At 40.6% G+C, this 17472-nt stretch overlaps 1 protein-coding gene across 1 annotated transcript in view; it reads left to right on the top strand.

Moving 5' to 3' along the window:
* Positions 1-1180: 1180 nt before the first annotated feature.
* LOC106093462 (mediator of RNA polymerase II transcription subunit 15) overlaps positions 1181-17472 on the top strand; it is an 87417-nt gene continuing 71125 nt past the window's right edge. Inside the window, exon 1 of the mRNA XM_059360940.1 lies at positions 1181-1590. The gene's annotated coding sequence lies outside the window, so the exon portion shown is untranslated. The remainder of the gene's footprint in view (positions 1591-17472) is intronic.

Below are 17472 nucleotides of genomic sequence, written 5' to 3'. Positions count from 1 at the left end.
AAACTATGCGTCCTAGAGGGAAATGGGCCATTAGTTGTGACTCCATCAAAAAAATCAAAACTTCGTCATGAAATGGGAAATGGACCATAAGTCCATTTCCCAATGGACCATAATTCGTGACTCCATTGAAAAATCCGAAAATCCTTCAAAAATCGAAATTTTGTCGTGAAAACTTTAAAATATCTCCTAAACTATGCGTCCTAGAGGTAAATGGGCCATAATTCTTGACTCTATCAAAAAATTAGAAAAATAATCGAAATTTCAGTATGAAAACTTTGCATTGACCGTATCTCCCAAACTCGATCATTAACCATTAGTTTGAATCTAAATTTGTTTGCCTTTAATGTAAATTGGGAGTTCATCTATGGACACATTTGTAATGAAGGCACACAAAAAATAATCACCTTTGAATCACCGACTCGCAAAAAATGTTGAAACGGAAGTCACTTTAATGTTACCCTAGTTAGTAGTATCCAAGACCAAAGATTGAAGTGAACGTTTAAAAATGTCGATATACATTTTATTTTGACAATTAACAAGTCATTATCGATGATGACAGGTCAAAACAGTCAAAATAAAAACAAAACAAAAAGTAATGCAATTAAAAAACCCGAAAAGTTTTTGCGTAGCAAAGTTTTGCAAAATTTCATGTTGGTTAGTCAAATAAATCAGACCAATATAACATTGAAAAAAGGTTTGCAAACTGTAACGACTACCGTCGACCAGGAAGCTTTTGCAAACATTTGTTTTGATATTTGATGCGAGAAAACTGTAAAAACCCCAAACCCCATGACAAATTTAAGAAAAAAATCGACAAATACAACCTCAAACCAGATAAATCAAAGGCGGATTTATTCAAAGTTGCCGGGAAAAAGACATTAACCAAAAAAATAACCAATTAAATGTGGCACAGTGGGGGACATTTAATGAAGAGGGTGAATTGGCACGCTGTGTGCCAATAAGTACCCTCTGCTGATAATGATAGAAAAGGTGCAACGAAGAAAAGAAGTTTTGAAAATCACTTTATAATGATTTCAAGAGCTTTCTCAGGCTAAATCCCGCCCCCAACAAAATTACATTCGAAACAAAAAATAAAAAAAAAAATTATAAAACCTAATTATAATGAATTTTTATTTGGAAATTCCGTCTAACTATTCATATCCTTTATTTGTAGGTGTAAAAAATGCTTGACTCGTCAATTGGCATCTATTTTCCTCATGCTTTTTGGTGTACTTATTGCCAATTTTCTTCCCCACTGTGGCTAATCGACACTCACCTGTGAGTAAGACATCAATTTGTATATTGGACTGAACAGGTGATGAAGAAGTCAATCCTCATTACCAACATCAGCCACCGATGAATGTGTGCTAATATGCGGTACAAGTTTATGTGATTAGATTGTGATTTGCCAACAAGTGCAGGCAGGTCGATGGAACCGTCGCATATAATGTGACATGAATCGAGCAGCCACATACCTACCTTATACATGGATTGGTACACAAAATTCCATCATACCATTCACCACACCACACCACAACATCATGAATGAATCAACGAAGTCATAAAACAATCGGAAAAAGAAAACTATGGGTAAGCACAAAATCATGGTCACATTGACATGCAATGCTATTTTCATGAGTTCCTTATAGCTAATCTCCCAAGTAAAAAACAAACAAAAACTTTAGTAGACATAAACACCATTATGAATAAATTAAAAATGCAAGTCACATTGGACAAATGCTGGCTAAATTTGTATATGTACCAAATTGATTTTCGCGAGATATAAATCGTGATTGAATTTGTGAGTAGTAATTAAGAACTCTTGTAGTTTATAATTATTTTATGGCACAATAGAGACGGCAAATGTAGACAAAAATGCCCCCAAAGAGGCAAGCTGGTATTTTATTAGTTCACATAAGACAATTACACACATTTTAGTTGTTTAAGGGGTGATGTGGACTCCCAGTGTGGTCTCGCGAAAGTGGGTATATATTTCGTGCTCCCAAATACTTTTAATCTAAGCCCCATATTGGTATGATCGTTAAATACATACGTCCAATGAAGGGGTGTTTTGTGGGGTGAGGTGTTCCCCCACACACTTAATCCCGAAAAAATTATACGCATCGTACTCTACTCTCAAATACCATTTATTTATACCCCATATTGTCATTGGTTTAAGGGCAGTTTATGGGCGTCCCTCAAACTCTTGGCCTCAAAATTGTTCATCAAATTTGTTTTCTAATCTCAAATACCTTTCATTTGAGCCACATATTGCCATGGTCGGTAAATTAGTACTCTTTGTGGGGCCCAAATACATGGCCCCACATTTGGATATCAGATTCGTGTTCTACTCCTAAATGCCTTTATTTGAGCCCCATATTGCGATAGTCGAAAGTGGGTATCAATTTCGTGCTCTACTCCTCAATACCTTTCATTTAAGCCCCACATTGACATGGTTGGTAAATATGTCAGATTTAGGGGGGTTTTGGGGAGTGGAGTGGTACCTCAGCATCATGCTATACTTTGAAATACCATTTAGCATATTGCCATTGGTCTCAAAATTCAGTCAGTAAATATGTCCGGTTTAGGATATGGGCCGTAAAAACAATCAATATCGAGCTCCACTCTTTATTTATGAACAAAATGGTCATGGTTAGCAAATACCTCCTATATAGGAGGATTTTTAAGAGGGTGGGACGTCCCCTAGACATTTGGTCCCGAATGTTGATTTCAGATTCCTGGTCTATTCCCAAATAACTTTTCTTTAAGTCCCATATTTTCATAGTCGGCAAACATGTTCGGTTTGGGGCTGTTTTGGGGGATGGGACGGCCACTCAGTGACTTGACCCTGACAACACATATCAGATTCGTGTTCTACTCTAAAATACCATTTATTTGAGGACCATATTGTAATGGTCAAAAAATACGTCCTATTTGGGTAGTGTTATGGGGGTAGGGTTTCCCCATAGACACTTTTTCCCAAATATTCATATCAGATTCGTGCTTTACTCCCAAAGACCTTTCATTTGAGACCCACACTGCTATGGTCGTAAATTTGTCCTCTTGAGGTAGTGTTTTTGGGGAGGAGCGGCCGGCAAAACACTTGGTCCCACATTTCGATATCAGATTCGTATATATATACTCAAATACCTTTTATTCAAGCCCCATATTGCCAATGATCAGTAAATAAGCCCTGATTGCAAATGTTTTGGGGACGGGAAGGACCCCCAGAAACTTTGTCCCACATTTGGATATCAGATTCGTATTCTATTCGCAAATACCTTTCATTTGAGTCCCATATTGCAATGGTCGGAAAAACTGCCCGATTTAGGGGTGTTTTGGGGGGTTGAGATGGTCCCAAAAACACTTGGTACCACAATTGGATATCAGATACGTGTTCTACTCGCAAATACCTTTCATTTAAGTCCCAAATTGTCGTGATTGGACAATATATATATTTGGTAGGTTTGGGGGGCTGGGTGGCCCCCTAGGTACCCCATCCGAAATTTGGATACCAAATTTTTGGTTTTTGGTTAATATAAGAGAGGACACAACATTTCATTTTAAAAACCGCACCTCCCATCTCCGAGATCTGGCATTTCTGAAAATTAGGGTAAGGGGGAGGGTCCGTTCCCCTTTCAGATATCAAAAAATTAAGTACCCAATTTTCACCACGGGCCCATAAAGCATCGTCTGTAAAAAAAAAAATAAAATCGGTTCAGCCGTACGGAACATACATACAAACATTAGATTCGAACTCTAGTGTCATAGTCCTTTTTTATAATTCCCATTTTATCCCAATCAAACTATGCGTCCTATTGAAGGGTATTTAGTGGGTGGGATGGTCCCATGACTCTACCAAATGTGTATACCAGATTCGTAGCCAACTTCCAAAGAACTTTCATTTGATACCCATTCTGTGACGTTGCACATTCATGTCCTATTTAGGGGTTTTTAAGTTAAGGGAGGCCCCATAGACACCTTGGACCAAATTCTTAAAACAAATGTGTGTTCTTCCTTCCAAATACCTTTGATTTGGTATCCATATTGTCCAAATTGGTAAATAAGCCCTCGGGGCCGGGGTGGTGCCTCAGATACCAAGAACAATAGCCTGTTTGTCTATAACGAAACGAATTTGTCGCGTAGCTTAAGAGTTTGTTTAAACTGTAATTCGAGCAAAAAGGGAAGAATTTCGATGTATAAACAGATTCATCAAAGAGCTAATAACTCATCAAAATAAATACTAAAAACCATGCATATAGACGAATATAGATAAGAAAAAGAACCCCAGACGAACGAAAAACAACCTTTCGACATCGACAAGCAGGCTAAAAATTTTTATATCAGTTTCTTACTATATTTTTAAATACATTTCATTTGATATCCATATCGTCCCAATTCGTAAATATGCACTGCTGGGAGGTTTTGGGGGATGTGGAAGTCCCTCGCCAAGAAATACATTTTTATGGCAGATTTGTACTCTACTTCTAAATACCTTTCATTTGATACCCATATTGCCCAAAGCGGTGAAAGTGTCCTATTGGGAATTTTTTTTTGGAGTAGGGGACCCCCCGAACACTTTGGGTGATATTTGTATACCAAGTTCGTACTCTACCCTTAAATACCTTTCATTAGGAACCCATATTGTCCCAGTCGGTAAACATGTCCATTCGGGTGGGTTTTGAGATGGGGCGTCCCCCAGGTTATTCGACCCCAAAATTCTATACCAGTTTCGTGCTTTTGGGGTAGTACAAAATTTCGCTTAAATCGGTACACCCATGTCAGATTTATAATCTACCTTTAAATACCTGCCCAAAGCGTTGAAAGTGTCCTATTGGGAGATTTTTGTTTTGGGGTAGGGGACCCCCCGAACACTTAGGGTGACATTTGAATACCAAGTTCGTACTCTACCCGTAAATACCTTTCATTAGAAACCGATATTGTCCGTATCTGTAAACATGTCCGTTCGGGTGGGTTTTAAGATGGGGCATCCCCCCAGGTTTTTCGACCCCAAAATTCTATACCGATTTCGTGTTTTTGGGGTACCATAAGGTGGCATACAAAATTTCCGTTAAATCCCATCTCCGAGATCTGGCGTTTTTGAAAATTGGGGTAAGGGGGAGGGTCAGCTCCCCTTCGGATATCAAAAAATTTAGTACCCTATTTTCACTGGGGGTTAAAACTCTACCAGACAGACAAAGAAACAAACAACGATTTCATTTTTATACCCACCACCATAGTATAGGGGGTATACTACTCCGTTTGTAAAACCTCGAAATATTCGTCTAAGACCCCATAAAGTATATAAATTCTGGATCGTCTCGTCGTTCTGAGTCGATTTAGCCATATCCGTCCGTCCGTCTGTCGAAATCACGATAGCGGTCGAATGCGTAAAGCTTGCCGCTTCAACTTTTGAACAGATATTTAATATTGATGTAGGTCGTTGGGGATTGCAAATGGACCATATCGGTTCAGATTTAGATTGAGCTTCCATATAAACCGATCTCCCGATTTGATTTCTTGAGCCACTGGAATCCGCAATTTTTGTCCGATTTGGCTGAAATTTTGCATGTAGTGTTCTGTTATGACTTCCAACAACTGTGCCGGGTGCGGTCCAAATCGATCTATAACCTGATATAGCTTCTATATAAACCAATCTCCCGATTTGACTTCTTGAACCCTTACAAGCCGTAATTTTTGTCCCGATTTGACTTCTTGAGCCCTTACAAGCCGAGATTTTTGTCCGATTTGGCTGAAATTTTGCATGTGGTGTTCTCAAGAAGTCAAGACCCAAGATCGGTTTATATGGCAGCTATATCAGGTTATGGACCGATTCGAACCATACTTGGCACAGTTTTTGGATATCATAACAAAACACGTCATGCAAAATTTCATTCCAATCGGATAAGAATTGTGCACTCTAGAGGCTCAAGAAGTCAAGACCCAAGATCGGTTTATATGGCAGCTATATCAAAACATGGACCGATATGGCCCATTTACAATACCAACCGACCTACACTAATAAGAAGTATTTGTGCAAAATTTCAAGCGGCTAGCTTTACTCCTTCGGAAGTTAGCGTGCTTTCGACAGACGGACGGACGGACGGACGGACATGGCTAGATCGACATAAAATGTCGCGACGATCAAGAATATATATACTTTATAGGGTCTCAGACGAATATTTCGAGTAGTTACAAACAGAATGACGAAATTAGTATACCCCCCATCCTATGGTGGAGGGTATAAAAAGTCACAGTGTGGTGCTGTTTTTGGGCTAGTGGCGTCATTGGACCGTACTTCTTCAAAGATGATGCGAATCGTAACCTAAGTGTGAATGGTGAGCGCTACCGTGAGTTGATATCCAACTGTTTTTTGGCCAAAATGCAAGAGCTTGACATGCATGACATGTGGTTTCAACAAGGCGAGTTCAGTGAATATTTTATTTCACTTTCGGGACTGGTCAATTGGCCGCCTAGATCGTCCGATTTAACGCCTTTAGACTATTTTTTGTGGGGCTATGTTAAAGCTCATGTCTATACAGACAAGCTGCGCTTCAATTGACGCATCGGGAGACAAGATTAAAGCATTTATTCGTGCGATACCGGCTGAAATGTTGAAAACTGTCAAAATTGGACTAAGCGGATGGACCATTTGAGGTGCAGTTACGGTCATCATTTGCATGAAATAATCTACAAACATTAATTATATGGACCGTACTATGGATTCAAATAAAGATTTTATGCATTTTTTTTTAAATTTTATGATATTTTTTATTAATTTTTCAATGGCTTTTAAAAATCACCCTTTATAAGAACAGTTTTGTTCTGTGTATAGTAGAAAAGGGCACTGCAGGGCGTGCCTGGTTGGGCTAGTTACCTCTAACTGGTATTGAAGATAAGTGTGCACAATTGATACCAAACAAGAAACAATTATGGCCTGGGCCTTGCCAAGTAGAAGCGACTCAGAACACTCAGTTATTTGACTTAAATATCTGGAAAGATTTTTCACATTTAATTTGGATTGTTAGACAAAATTGCAACCATTTTATTATTAAATCCTTATTAATCCACAGAGATACCACAAATCTAATATGTATTGGCACGGCATTTAACACTTCATGGCCATTGCTTCGATAATAGTTGATGTTATCTCTAAAACGCCTTATTATGGAAAAGCCAATGTGAATAGGCGTCCAATAATAGCCTATTCCGATACGGAAAATTATTTCATTTGATTATGTCTGGCAACCGGTCCGCTAAGTGAGCAACCCACCGAGACAAACATTTGTCCGTTTTCCTGTTGTTTGCAATGGTTTGTTGATGTAACATAATTAAATAATTTTTCAATTGTTTAACAACAAACAGCATCATCAGAGTTGCCATGGTGAAAAAGTGTCAAATTGAGCTGAGGTCATCATAGTTTAATTTTGTAAATTAGTTATGCAAAGAAGTCTTTTGCCTGGGCCTAGGAAGTGGAAAAATTTCATAATAAATGTGATAATCAACATTTAATTTAACTTTGGGTCACCATACAATAAAAATTTTAGTTAACTGACATTTTTAAATTTTAGTCACCTCACATTATTAATTTCTTCACTTCAATGTGGTGAGGTGACTGAGAGCACTTCACATTAATATTTTTTTCGCATCAAAGTATGTAAAGGGTGATTTTTTTGAGGTTAGGATTTTCATGCATTAGTATTTGACAGATCACGTGGGATTTCAGACATGGTGTCAAAGAGAAAGATGCTCAGTATGCTTTGACATTTCTTACTAACGAGCAACGCTTGCAAATCATTGAATTTTATTACCAAAATCAGTGTTCGGTTCGAAATGTGTTCAAATTTTGACAAATTTTGTTCAGCGATGAGGCTCATTTCTGGTTGAATGGCTACGTAAATAAGCAAAATTGCCGCATTTGGAGTGAAGAGCAACCAGAAGCCGTTCAAGAACTGCCCATGCATCCCGAAAAATGCACTGTTTGGTGTGGTTTGTACGCTGGTGGAATCATTGGACCGTATTTTTTCAAAGATGCTGTTGGACGCAACGTTACGGTGAATGAACACATTTCGAACCGAACACTGATTTTGGTAATAAAATTCAATGATTTGCAAGCGTTGCTCGTTAGTAAGTCTATTCATGATGAAATGTCAAAGCATACTGAGCATCTTTCTCTTTGACACCATGTCTGAAATCCTACGTGATCTGTCAAATACTAATGCATGAAAATCCTAACCTCAAAAAAATCACCCTTTATTTGGTTTTAAACCTTAAAATTAAAGATTTAGTTGTGAAAGTTTGTTAACTTGGTGTATGTGGGGCCCAGTAGCATTTTGTACTTTGGTTGTGCATATAGGTATGATGCACCACCATATATCCCAAAGTCTGGGAAATATGTAAAACTTTTTGTATGATTCCCGACACGGGGTACCTATGAGCCCCACACAGGTTGGAACTTTGAGCACCAACTTGTGTGGTGTCCATCGTTACCACGGGAAGCTTAGCTGAAAGCTACTGGGTGCGTCCACAGTTTGCGGATGGTGGAAAGCTCCGTTTTTATGCGGAGTAGCTGCAAATAAGGCCGCGGCAGTCAGTGATTTTCGAGAGGAGAGTCTCAGTGAAGAGTCAGGTGGCACTGGCTCTTAATAAAATACTGAGTGCAAATGATACTCGAGATGACAAGGCGAGTTTTTGGCGTCTTCAAATAACCAATGGCCAACATCAGCGTCTGTTCCCAGGTTAGGGGCGGCTGGAGGCGAGGGTTGGATCTTGGAGCAAGCGAGGGATAAATATGCAATCCCACAAAACCCATGCGGTTGGGGCGCAGGGCCAGTAACCCGCCCCCGGGAGAGAACTACTATGAGAAACAAAGGAATAGTAAATACGCCACCACCACCCCCCCCCCACGCCGACGACCTACGCAAACGAAAAAAGAACCATGATTTGCGGATCTGCACCTGGAATGTCCGCACTCTTTATAAAGATGGTGCAGTATACGCGCTGGCGGATGTATTAGAGAAGTACAAGGCAGATATTACTGCCTTACAGAAAGTGCGATGGACTGGGAATGGCGTTACTACAACACCAAACGGTGACGAACTTTACTATAGCTGCCATAACCCGAGGCATGAATATGGCTGTGGATTTGTGGTTAGTCGGAGACTGAAACACCTTGTCAGCAGGTTTACTCCAGTGGATGAGGGGCTAGCCACAATCCGCATAAAAGCCAAATTCTTCTACATCAACAGCCTTATTTGTGCGGAAGACAAAGACGAGCAGACCAAAGATATTTTCTACGAGCGCCTAGAGAGAAAATATGACCGCTGCCCCGCCCATGATTTTAAAATCTTTCTGGGAGATTTTAATGCGAAGATAGGAAGTTTAGCCTCCACGAGATAACCTCCGGTAATGGGTTGAAGCTAATAGATTTTGCCGCGACAAAAAACATGGTAGTTGGTAGCACCAGATTTCAACATAAAAATATTCACAAAGCCAATCAAAACACGAGGAACCAAATTGATCACGTTGTGATAGATGGAAGGCATTCATCCAGTATGTTAGATGGACGATCGATACGTTGAGCGAATATGTAGGTGGTAGCACCACATGATAATTGGTAGCACCAGATTTCGACATAAAAATATTCATAAAGCCACATGGCTGTCGCCCGATCAAAACACGAGGAACCAAATTGATCACGTTGTGATAGATGGAAGGCATTCATCCAGCGTGTTAGATGTACGATCGATCCGTCGAGCGAATATAGATTCGGATCATTACCTTGTTGCAGCAAAGGTTCGCACCCGTTTGAACATGGCGAGGAAAGTACCATCTGACACTGCACGAAAGCTGGACATTGAAAAGCTGCAAACACAACAGATGGCAACGGCACTCCACTCCACTCGACTGACCCAACTGCTGAACTGAAGAAAGCACTCCTTGTTCCTATGATAAAATGGCGCAGTGGCTAACCATTGCCCACTCCATGGATAATGCCGCGATATCCGTAATTGGGTACCGGAAGCCTCCTCCAAGAAACCCATGGTACTCCCAAAAATGTCGAGATGCTACTGAAGCCAAGAATGCGGCATATAGAGCAATGTAGATGCAATGTGGGAACGCGCCAGATGAAGGAGTGGTATCGGGAGAAAAGGAGAGAGAGGAGAAACGTCTATTCTGCAGAAAGAAAAAGTAAATGGAAATGCGTGAGTGTGAGCGAATTGAGATGTACATATAGTCAGAATGAAGTCCAGAATTTTTCCAAATAATTAAACATCAAACCGTTGGCTTTGGTGCAGGCAGGCCTTAGAAGAAGTTCGCAGAAGGAAATCTGGTAACTGACACAGATAACATGCTTAGGATATGTAACGAACATATTACCCAATTGCTATTGTCCAACGTTGGCGGCGAAGAGGATACCGCAGAAACAATCCTCCTAGTCAGAATGAGGTCCAGGTAGCAGTGATACGATTAAAGAACAACAAGGCAGCAGGAGCCGACGGGTTACCCGCTGAACTATTTAAGACCGGAGGCGGCACGCTGATAACGGAGGCAACAACTGCTAGTGTCCGACGTTGGCGGCGAAGAGGATACCGCAGAACCAATCCTCCTAGTCAGAATGAGGTCCAGGTGGCAGTGATACGATTAATGAACAACAAGGCAGCAGGAGCCGACGGGTTACCCGTGGAACTGTTTAAGATCGGAGGCGACACGCTGATAAGGCGTATGCATCAGCTTATCTGCGCAATCTGGCTAGAAGAACACATATCCGATGGAGACTCGAAAGGTAACGGAATGTGGCAACTACAGAGGAATAAGTCTCCTCCCTCATCGCATACAAGATACTCTCGAGCGTACTGTGTGAAAGATTAAAACCTAAAGTCAATGAGATAATTTGGCCCTTTCAATGTGGCTTTAGACCTGGTAAATCCAACCTGGACCAGATATTCACACTGCGCCAAATCCTGGAAAAGACCCGAGAAGGACAAATCAACACATACCATCTCTTTGTTGGCTATAAAGCCGCGTTCGACAGCCCTATACGTTCAAAAGCATTTCCAGCCATGTCTGAGTTTGGTATGCCTGCAAAATTAATAAGACTCTGCAGGATGACACGCGTTCCTCAATAAGAATAGAAAAGAATCTCTCCAAACCATTTAATACCAAATGACAAAGAGACAGCCTATCGTGTGATCTGTTTAATATCCTGCTGGAGAAGATTGTACGAGATGCAGATGTGAATAGATATGGCACACTAATCACAAGAGAACACATGCTACTCGCCTATGCCGACGAAATCAACATCATAGTCGGTCACTGGAAGTAGTAACTGCTGCCTTCGAGAGAATCGAAAAGAGTCAGTAAAAATGGGCCTGGCAGTAAATGGAGAAAAGACGAAATGGATGGTTGCAACTAACAAAACGCCTTGTACAACCAAGCAGATAAAGAAAATGGAGAAAGTTGTAAACCACAACTTTGAGATAGTCACTAACATTATCTACCTCGTGGGTCCGCCGTAACTTGAACGAATGACACCAGTTTGGAGATAAAGCGAATACTGGCAAACAGATGCTACTTTGGACTTAGTAAGCAGTTTAGAAACAAGGCCATTTCTCGACAGACGAAGATTACACTATACAAGATACTGATACTACCCGTTCCGAGGCATGGGTACTTGTGAGAGCAGACGAGGCAGTGCTTGGAGTGTTTGAGAGAAAGATTCTTTGTAAAATATATGGACCATTTTGCGTTAATGGAGAATATAGGCGTCGTATGAACCACGAGCTGTATGACGACGATAGCATAGTTACACATATCAAGATACAACGGCTGCGTTGGCTAGGTCATGTCAGAATGGTTGAAGTCAAAAAAGTCTTTTGAAGGCAAAGAAGTCTTTCGAAGGCAAAGAAGTCTTTTGAAGGCAAACACGGTGATTAACGCAAACCGGGAAGACCAAAAGCCCGATGGAAAGATCCAGGGGTGGGAGACACCTCGAGACTTAGTGTCAGAGATTTTAGAATGAGCGCAGAAGATCGAGGCGCTTGGAACGCTATTTTACGTTCGGCTAGTGAAACAAATATTCTGTCATATCCAAATAAAGTAAACCAAAGTAATTTGTATGATTAAAAATACAATATTAATTAAATATTTCCAAGCTTGGAGTTGGCAACACTTGCCAAATGATTATGCGGCCTAAATACTTTGGCGAAATTGAGTTTCGCAGCAGTATATCTAAACTGTTTTCTTTCACCGGCTGAGCATTGATATTGTTGACATGTTGTACGACTTTATGCGAAGTGTTGTTAATGTCTTGTTCCTCAAATGGCAAGATTAAATCAAAGTTTTCCATCATGCAAGCGATGGTGATCAGTAAACACAGTGAGAGATCCAGAGACTATCAAGCATTTGTTTTTTTCCTTTCATTCAATTTATTGTAGTTTAACTGATTGGCATGGATCTTTTTTTTTCAATCATTTTTCTTGTGTATCCTTTCCTCAATCACTTGCAAATGGGTACACGCATGTGTTTTATTGTGACGTAATAATAATGCCATCATCTTTGGCACAAACAGTGGTCCGTCCTCTCCATCAGTCATATCTTCTCCAGATGCCCAGAAGTTGGACTGGCACAAACAAATTATTGTCAATGGTCTATTATAGCCGCAGCCATTATCATCATCATCATCGGCACCAGAGTTTCAGCGAGTATAGTTAAATTGTGCAATAATTGCATTCCATTCAGTGGAAACTAAGCTTGGAACAGTCTCGTCTCAACCATCTCAACTATTGAATTGGGAATTCGAACATGCCATGGCAAATACAATAGATGCAGATGCAGGTAGTCAGCAGCAACGGCAGCAGTAGTACATCAGTCCAAAACTATAGACAAAGTATCTCATCATTTGAATCTTTTGAATACCTTTGTGGTCTAAACAAACAATAACAATTACAGTGGGTGTCAAAAGTTTAAGGCAGTCATTCTATGATTTTGATTCTAAGAAATGGGTTTGAAGCGCCTTCATCTTCAGCGCATCATCTAAAATTTCTTATGCTTTTCTCACAGTCTTTTAATCAAAGTTTTGATCTTTCTTTATTCGTCTACTAGCTGGACAGGGCCCGCTCCGCTGTGCCTCCTTTCACTCTGTTATTTTATCTGAGCCCTATAATGGCACGGTCGGGAAAAAAGTCCTGTTTGGGGTGCTAGTACGGCCAAAATGTCGACATCATATTGATGCTCTACTCCCAAATTTCTTTCATTTGAGCCTTATATTGCTATGGTCAATAAATATGTTCGGTATGAGGGTGTTTTTGGGGGTGAGGTGGTATCCCTTCGTGCTCTAGTCTGAAATACCTTTCATTTGAGCCTAATATGGCCATTATTGGTTTAAATTTCCATAGGGTGGGTTTTGGAGGTGAGGCGGCCGCCCCTGTTTTTGGGTTATTGTAAACGTACTAAATTTTGCGTAAATCGCCCCATCCATCTCCGAGACCTGGCGCTTTTGAAATTAAGATAAGGGGAGGGTCCTGCCATTAAAGTTTGGATGTTAGATCTACTTCATTCTCTTGGTTTTGGTGGTGGTTTGGGGTAGGCAAATCCTTTGGCCCGAAAATGGATATCAGATTCATACTCTACTCTCAAAAAAATCTTTGAGCTACATATTGCTATAGTCGGTATATGTGTGGTTCAGGGGGAGTTTATGAGATGAGTCGTCCTTGAAACACTTGGTCATAAAACGGATATCAGATTTGAACTTTTTTTTTGCCATAATCCACAACAAGTCCTGTTTGAGAGGTAAGTAGGGTGGGGAGGACACCCACACACTTTGCCCTGAAAATATATCAGCATCGTGCTTGCCTGTTTAATTCCTTTTATTTGAGACGGCCCCCAAACACTTGGTCTCGAAATTGGATATCAAATTCGATTTCTACTATCAAAAATGCAAATTTTGCTCATGAACATTCCATTAAGGAACAGGCGCAAACTTCTCACATATCAATGAGTGCAGTCTGATCCAAGTTAAAGCTCAATTATAAAGGGCCTCCTTTTTATAGCCGAGTACGAATGGCGTGCCGCAGTGCGACACCTCTTTAGAGAGAAGTTTTACATGGCATAGTACCTCACCAGCATTAGGAGGGGAAAATCACCACAGAAAATTTTTTCTGATGCTCTCGCCAGGATTCGAACCGAGGCGTCATAGACGGACATGCTAACCTCTACGCTACGGTGGCCTCCACTATCAAATACCTGTTATTTGAGCTCCTTATTGCCATAGTAGGCAAACATGGCCAGTTTAAAGGGATTTTAGGGGAGGACTCTGAAATAATATCATCATTTGTGTAAGCCCTATATTGTGAAGCATTTTGAAGGTGGCTATCAAGATATTTAGGACTACGGCCCCTTTCAGGTCCACACTAATTATTTTTTTTATGTTGGTTATCTACTTTCAAAATCATATTTCAAAACTACCACTTGGGGGGGATACCACATTTTTAAAGATCCACGGGTCCTCCAGTGTCTATCCCAAATTGAGGATAAAAAGTGTACTCTCCTACCAATGGCCCATTATTGCTATCCTATTCTATCCTGAGCAGCCTTTATTTATTATTTTTAATTCCTTTCTTTGTGTAGGCGATTGCCCTCTTAAACGTCCTTTCATTTGAATACAATATATTCTCGGTCATCTTACATGACAGTGTTGTTTTTATTGGAAGAAGAGGGTCGGTCCCCCCGACGCTAAGACCCAAAAGACAATTTATTTGAGTCCTTTAATGTCGAGATCTACATGTCCAGTTGAACGGCAGGACGTGACCCTGACACTTGATTCCTTATATCAACATTAGATTCGAACTCCATGACAGTAGATACCTTTCCCTTAATTCCCATATTTTCCCGTTGGAACTACACGTCTTATTGAAGCGTATTGGGTGGGTGGGCCGGTACAAACTCTGTCCTAAATGTGTAAATCAGATTCCTTTCTCATACATCAAGGAATACATTTTTATATCAGCTTTTTACTATACTTTAAAATACCATTCATGTGATATCCATGTGACAATCCCAATCGGTAAATATGTCCTGCTGGGTGGTTTTGTGGGGTGGGGAGGTGCCTCAGGCTCCAAGGAATAAAATGTTATGTCAGATTTGTACTCTACTTTTAAATACATTTCATTTCATACCCATATTGCCCAAAGCGATAAAAGTGTCCCGACACTTAAGGTGACATATTTGTGTCAAGTACATACTCTACTCCTAAATACCTCTCATTTGATACCCATATTGCCCAAAGCGGTAAAAGTGTCCTGTTGGGTGGTATTTTTGGGGGTGGGGGAGCCCCCGACCTTTTTGTGCCATGTTCGTACTCTACTCTTAAATACCTTTCATTTGATACCCATATATTGTCCCAGTCGGTAAACATATCCGTTCGGGTGGGTTTTGAGATGGGGCGTTCCCCTAGGTTAGTTGACCCCGAAATTTTTTCGTTTTTTTGGGGTACCATAAGGTGACATACGAAATTTCGCTGAAATCGGTGCACCTACCTTCGAGATCTGGCGTTTTTGAATGGGGTAAGGGGGAAGTGCCCGTCCCCCCTTCGGATATCAAATAATGTAGTATCGAATTTTCACCGGAGGCTTAAATTCTACCATCTGAGGAAGGGACCTCTTTCTGACTCGACATTGCAATTCTAGGTCTAAGATGTCGCGCAAGACACGGAGGCTTTATCAGGATTTGTGGTGACGGGAAGAAGTTGGAGAGAAACGAGCTCATTATGTAGCACTGTCCTGCGATTGCAAGCAAAAAGTCTAAGGATTATGGGTGAAAACCTCTTGTAATTCATGGATTCCTCCCAGGCAATAGGCCCTCTCGGAATTCCTTTGTCGGTCCGCCAGGCTCCCTTCGCTTTTGTCTTGTGCATTATTCCGTTTGTAAAACCCCGTAATGTTCGTCTAAGACCCCATAAAGTATGTATTCTTGATCGTTTCGACGTTCTGAGTCGATCTAGCCATGTACGTCTGTCTCTCCGACCGTCGGTCCGCCTGTCGAAATCACGATGGTGGTCGAACCCGTAAATCTAGCCGCTAGAAATTTTGCACAGATACTTAATATTGGATCATTGGGCATTGCAAATGGGCCACATCGGTTCAGATTTAGATATAGCTTCCATATAAACCGATTTCCCGGTTTGATTTCTTGAGCCCCTGGAAGCCGTAATTTTTGTCTGATTTGGCTAAAATTGAGCATGCAGTGTTTTGTTATGACTTTCAACAACGGTCCAAATCGGAATACCGAAGTGGTATCCAACGCCCAGAAGCCTCAAGGTCTTAATGATCTAAAGCGAGAGGTGCAGCGCTACTAGAAAGAACCTCTAGATTAAGCGGCACAGACCCAGATCCCTCTGGACACACCCCACCTTAGTCCCATAGTTCCTGGATCTGGATACACAACAGAACCAAGCAGAAGAAAGATATAACAACAAAACTCACTGTTACAACAATAAGGTTAGGTAAGAGTGGCATTCCTTTACAGACTCACTTAGACAATTTTAAGCCCATTGTGATACCACAGTAGCGACACATCAAGGCTTCTGGCGGGAATCGAACCCAAATTAAAAGGCAAATTCATTCCATTCAACCGTATACTTCCTTTTCGCACCCACTGTACATTTTGTAACTACGTGCAGAAGAAATCCCGCTGTTGTTGCCTCTTCTTGCCGCATCAAATGTATGCTAACTGCCTAGCTGGCAGGCTAATACAGATGGTTGCCCATGTTAGTAGAACTGGCGAGCAATGCAAGTGATCTTCATTTATTTATTTATTTTATTTTGTTTGCTTTCAGTTCACGAATCTTGTATTAATGTTTTGGTTGTTGTTGTTGTTGCTGCAGTTTTCTGTAAAGGCAATTATCCGGTTTATAGATCAACATCACAGACCAAACACTGAGGACATTGGGACTTAGACTTCATATATGGTAATCGCAAAACATTTGAGCTCTATAGGTTTCTCCCCTACTGACCCATAGTCAATAGATTCGCAAAATTGTCTGTAAGTCATCCTTTAGCCATAGCTTGGCTGCCACAAGCAAGTCTTAAGACATTGAGCGGATGTTTATGGTTTTTTTATTTTTAACCTTTTATGAGTATGGATGTTTTTTAGGTTATTGAGTATGCTGTATTGAATAATTTGGACTCGATCTTTAACTAATTTGAAATCAGAAGTTTTCTTTGATGTCGGGTTGAATGCCATTTCGTCATAAATCGAAGAAAATGCATCATTTATGAATCCATTGCAGCTATATTTAATTATGGTCCGATTTGGATCAAACTCTGCACGGCCATCGAGTGGTCTTTTAAATACAATTCACTGTTCAAGTTCCAGCTGTCCCCCTTACCCCAATTTTCAAAAACACCAGATCTCGAAGATGGGTGCACCGACTTAAGCAAACTTTTGTATGCCACCTTATGGTACCCCCAAAAG

Source organism: Stomoxys calcitrans, chromosome 1 (assembly GCF_963082655.1).
Source record: "Stomoxys calcitrans chromosome 1, idStoCalc2.1, whole genome shotgun sequence".
Lineage (NCBI taxonomy): Eukaryota > Metazoa > Arthropoda > Insecta > Diptera > Muscidae > Stomoxys > Stomoxys calcitrans.
The sequence above is the reverse complement of the archived record's forward strand: the minus strand, read 5'-3'. Positions and strand labels throughout refer to the sequence as shown.